The following is a 6,000-nucleotide window of genomic DNA, read 5'->3' on the forward strand; positions in this document are numbered from 1 at the left end:
ACAGGAGTAACAAAGCCACAGCTGATGTCCTGTCAGCTGCTGTCACTCCCTGCTGGGTCAGGGGTTAGGAGACAAGTGGTGTGAGCAACCTCTGTGGAAACATGGAGCCAAGCAGCAGAAAATGAGCACCCTGGAGAAACCAATGTCCCTAGAAAGCTCTGGGAGGAAGAGATTGGTGAAAAGCTCACCATCTATAAACCAGGAGGAGAGCACAGAGAGGAAGACTTTCTACACTGAGTGCACCACACAGAGTGTGAAATTAGTGAGCTCTCGGGCTCAGCAAAATGAAACCTTGACTGTGGGGAGAACTAAGATGCTGTAGACAGTGTGATCTTCTTGTGTGTCTGTGAAGTCTCTAATGGTCCTGTTTCCCCAAGGCATCTTCCTATGTTAAAGTTCTGTTTCTGTGTCTTTGTTCCTTAGCTTCATTCATTGTAGTTTTAAAAGTTTGTCCTTAAATAAATAAAGAAAAATTGAACTGCTATTAAAAATGAAGGAGGGGCCCTGGCAGTGGCACCAGGACTTATCCCAGGTGTATAAAATAGTTTTCCAGAGCCCATTCCCTAAGGTTGGATACCTTGTTCGGCTTTGATACAAAGGGGAGGGGCATGGTCCTGCTTCAAGTTGGTATGCCAGACTTTGTTGACTCCCCAAAGAAGGTCTTATACTCACTGAGGTGTGTATGGGGGTGAGATGGGGGGAGATGGGCAGTGGGAGGAGAGAGAGGAAAAACTGGTGTTGGTATGTAAAATAAAAAATAAATTTTAAAGAAGGAGAAATTTGGGGTGTCTTGCCAATTCTGTAGTATGTAACTTTTGAGAGTCACCAAGGCCACATGTGCAGCTACTGCTAAAATACTGGAGTGGTATCTCATCCTTTTTTTTTTCTTCTGGGCCACCCTGTGTATATTATTTGTTTAAATGTATGTATTTTATACTTAATAAATCCACCTCTATTTCATAATGGCTTATCCCGAAATTCCTTTCAAGAATTGTAGCTTCTCCTGGATGCAGAAAAAAGCAGCCATCTTCATCAGTTGCTCTTGGCCCTCCACCCTCCAGTTGAGAGAGAGGAGAGGGAGAGACCCCACCTATACCCACCAGAAGAAGAGATGAGACTACCACAGTGTAAGAACACATCCAACAACAGACTTATAAAATACCCCAGAGTATAGGAACTCTACAACAGCAAGATCTGAAAAGCACAACGCAGATGAAGCAGAAGAGACTGACCTTACAAACAACCTCATGAAAAATGATACTGGCCTTCAAAGAGGATATGAGGAAATCACTTAAAAGAAATTGAAGAAAAAAAAACAAATGAAAAATGCAAGAAATCGACAAATTTCTTTAAGAAAGCAAGGAAAACCAAGAAAAAAAAACAAATAGATGAAGGAAATTATTCAAACAGTTCAAGACCTGAAAACTACAGAAACAATAAAGAAAACACAAATTGAGGGAAATGCTGGAAATAGAAAAGCTGAGTTAACAATCAGGAACTACAGATGCAAGTATAACTAACAGAATACAAGAGATGGGGCCGGGCGTTGGTGGCACACGCCTTTAATCCCAGCACTTGGGAGGCAAAGGCAGGCGGATCTCTGTGAGTTCGAGACCAGCCTGGACTACCAAGCGAGTTCCAGGACAGCCTCCAAAGCCACAGAGAAACCCTGTCTCCAAAAACCAAAAAAAAAAAAAAAAAGAATACAAGAGATGGAAGACAGAGTCTCAGGTGCTGAAAATAAACTAGAGGAAATAGAATCATTGACCAAAAAAACCTTACGTCCAAAAAATCCCTAACATAAAATATCCAGGAAATATGGGGCATCGAGAAAAGACAAAACCTAAGAAGCCCAGCTCAAAGGGGCAGAAAACATATTCAACAAAATCACAGAAGAAAACTTTCCCAACCTGAAGAAGGGCATGCCTATGAAAGTACAAGAAGCTTACCAAACACCAAATAGACTGGACCAAAAAAAAAAGTTCTCTCACCACATCATAACCAAAACACCAATCATACAGAATTTAAAAAAAGAATAAATATTAAGAGCAGCGAAAGAAAAAGGCTAATTAACATATAAAGGCAGACCAATCAGAATTACACCTTACATCTCCATGGAAACTCTAAAAGTCAGAAGGTCCTGGATAAATGTTCTACAAATACTAAGAGACCACAGATTCCAGCCCAGACAACTATACCCAGAAAAACTTTCAATCACTATAGATGGAAGAAACAAGACAAACCATGACAAAACCAGATTTAAATAATACATATCCACTAACCCATCCCTACAGAAAGGCCTGGAAGGAAAACTCCAACCCAAGGAAGTTAAATACACTCACAAAAACATAGGCAATAGATAATCTCACTTTATCAAAAGCCAGAGATAAGGGGAAAACTCACACACAATACCACCACCAAAAATGAATCCAAAACAAACAAGAATCAACAATCAATGGTCATTAATAGCCTTCACTATTAATGGTCTTAACTCACCCATAAAAAGACACAGGCTAACAGAATGGACTCAAAGACAGAACCCATCCTTCTGCTGCATACAAGAAACACACCTGACCTTCAAAGACAGACATTACCTCAGAGTTAAGGGTTGGGAAAAGATTTTCCAATCAAATGAACCTAAGAAGCAATGAGTATAGCTATCCTAATATCTAACAAATTAGACTTGAAGCTAAATTTATCAAAAGAGATGAAGAAGGTCATTTCATATTCAACACAGGAAAAAAATCCATCAGGATGAAATATCAGTTCTGAACATCTATGCCCCAAATACAAAGGCACCCCCATTCATAAAAGAAACATTACTAAAACTCAAATCACACAATAAACCACACCCACTTATAGTGGGAGACTTCAACACCCCACTCTCACCACTGAACAAGACTACCAGACAGAAACGTAACAAAGAAACAAAGGAACTAACAGAAGTTATGACCCAATTGGTTTTAACACACATTTATAGAACATTCCATCCAAACACAAAAGAATATACCTTCTTCTCAGTGTCAAATGGGACCTTCTCTAAAATTGATCATATGCTTGGCAACACAGCAAACCTCAACAGATAAAAAAAATTGGAATAACCTGCTTCCTGAACATAACACCAGTAGCATAAACACTGATATCAACAACTAATAAATGGGACCTCCTGAAACTGAGATGCTTCTCTAAGGCAAATGACACCTTGAAACAGTAAGGATGAGTCTTGGATACATTAGGTTAGTAAAAGATGACCAAGCTCATGACTACATGTTTCATTTCTAAGAAATGCTCACGGCTTCCATATACTGGAGAAAATGGATTAGTGGTTTTCAGGAAAGGAGGGTGAATGTTGACGATTGATATTCATAGTCAGCAGTAAACGTAAACAACAGAAAGTGGCCATAACTGTCATACAGATGCTGTCTTAGGGTCTCTATTAATGAGAAGAGACACCATGACCACACCCACACTTATAAAGGAAAACATTTAATGGGGGAGACTCACTTGCATTTCAGAGGTTCAGTCTGTTATAATCATGGTAGAACATGGTGGCCTGCAGGCAGAAACTATGTGGAAAAGCAGCTAAGAGTCCTGCAACTCGCAGGCAACCTGAAGTGACAAGAGAGGTGGTCCTTTTAAAAGGCTAAAGTTAGTTCACGATCATATTTTAATCAAAAGTTCAGTACTCAGCATTAAAAAGAAAAATTCAACAGAACAAGTTCTGAATGCATGTTTCAAATTACAGTATTAACTGGACACAGTATTAACTGCTATACTTCATCACAGAAGATCTCTTGGTGGAATCCTTCCTTTAGCAGTATCACACAAACACTCCATGCAAGTTCCTTTTGCTCTAAGGTCATGATACTGTGAGCTATTTCACCCAGTTTTAGTCATTTGTCTTCGGATTTTGCCAAGAATGAAACTTCTACAGTTCAGATTCTTGAATCAACAAAAGCACTCTTCAGGGCCCACAAATCTAGAGAGAACACACCTAAATCTGGGCTAATCTATCGTGCTTCTCTTGTAGGCCAGAGGGGTCCAAACACAAAAGAAAGATTTCTTGATGCTGGCAGCCAAAACTGTTTTGGGTATCTGATACGATGCCTTTGCTGAAGATTCCAGTTCTGTAATGTGGAGGAGAAAGCTCACATTCCCAAGATACACCTTTGAGGCGTGGACAGGGTACCTGGGACAGGTGGGGGGACAAAAGAAGGGAAAAAATCTCTCTCTCAGATGCTGGCCACATTTCTGAGGGCTTCTCATCTTCCCAGCTTCTAGTGTGATTTCTCTTGTTAATAAATATCCTTGTTTCCCCACTGTATTGATTCTTCATCAGTAATGGGAGTTGAAAACAGAACCCAATTAGAGGCAAGATTGGGAATTCTGGAGCACAGAGGGATAAGAAAAGTAAGTGGAACAGGAAAGACATTAATTAGCATAAGCACTAAAGCCCTATGCAAAACTAAAGTAATTCTTTCTTGTCAGAATTTCTTTGGAATGCCAGCCAACATATAATGACACCGAGACGTTATTAATTGTGGAAGGTTGGCCTTTAGTTTAGGCTTGTTTTCAACTAGCTATTGTAACTTAAATTAACCTGATTCTATTAATTTATGTTATGCCCCTTGACATTTTACCTGTCCATCATTACATATGTGCAACTCACTCCTTGGTTCTCTGGCATCTCTTCACCTCTTTCTACCTGGAAATCCCGCCAATTTTCCCTCCTGCCTAGCTATCGGTCAGTCCGGTCTTTAATAAACAATTCAGAAAGCACCTTAGACAGAGATACTTCTTTACAGTGTGCAAAATTATTATCCCACAAAACAGGGAGCATGGTAGTATGCAGGCAGGCATCATGCTGGAGAAGGATCTGCTACATGTTGACTCTGGACATGGCTAGAGCATATATGAGACTTCAAAGCCTGCCTCCATAATGACACACTTCCTTAAACAAGACAACACCTCCTCCAACAAGGCCATACCTCATATAGTGCCCCTTCCTTAGGGACCGTATCCTTTCAGATCACAATCTTCCAATCCCTGGACACCAAAGTTTCACAGCCATATCATATTACAAAAATGTATTCAGCACAACATTCAAAAGTGTCCATAGTCTGTAAAAGTCTCAGACTTGCTTAAAAGCCTGAAGTTCAAAGTCTCTTCTGAGATTCATGCAATCTCATAAATGCAATTCCTTGTAAAATCAAAATCAAACAGCAGATCACACATATACATTACCATTACAAAAGACATGGAAGGAGGCATTGTGAGGAAATACTGGACAAAAGCAAGACTAAAAACCAGCTGGGAAACTCCAAACCCTGCATCTCCTTGTCTGATATCAAAATGCTCTTCAGACCTCCAACTCCATTTCAACTTTGTTGACTGAAACACACTTATTTCTCTTGGGCTGACTCCACTCGCTGTGAGTAGATTTCCTCTTCAGATATCCCATGACTCTGACATCTCTGATATCTTGGGCACTCCAAGACAATCCAGAATTACCTTCACAGCTTCATACAATGGCATCTCTAAGCGTCCATCAGGGCCACCCCTGACACATGCCTGGCATCAATGGTGTTCCTTATTCTCCAGGGCAAATTGCACAACTCCTTTCTTCTATGTTTAATATTAGAGCCAGAACCACATGGCTGAAGCTGACATGCCTGCTGCTTTGGCACTGGAACAAGCACTGCTGTCCAATGACATCTTCACCAGATTTCTGTTTTCCACCTTCCCTCCATCAGCATAGCTGTCCTGAAACTAGATCTGTAGACCAGGCTGGCCTTGAACTCAGAGATTTGTCTGTCTTTGACTCTCTCTGTGGTGGATTGAAGGTGTGCACCACCACATGGAGCTCTAAGCTTTTCTTTAATTCCTTTCACAAGTTGGAAGTTTAGCTGAGCAGGATCTTGCCTTGAGTCACCACTCCCTTTATTTCGTTTCTTAATCTGTCTTTTTTTAAACCCAGGACTTAGCTCTCTTCTACTTCCT

The sequence above is a fragment of the Mesocricetus auratus genome, unplaced genomic scaffold (assembly GCF_017639785.1).
Source record: "Mesocricetus auratus isolate SY011 unplaced genomic scaffold, BCM_Maur_2.0 Super-Scaffold_100013, whole genome shotgun sequence".
NCBI classification, from domain to species: Eukaryota; Metazoa; Chordata; class Mammalia; order Rodentia; family Cricetidae; genus Mesocricetus; species Mesocricetus auratus.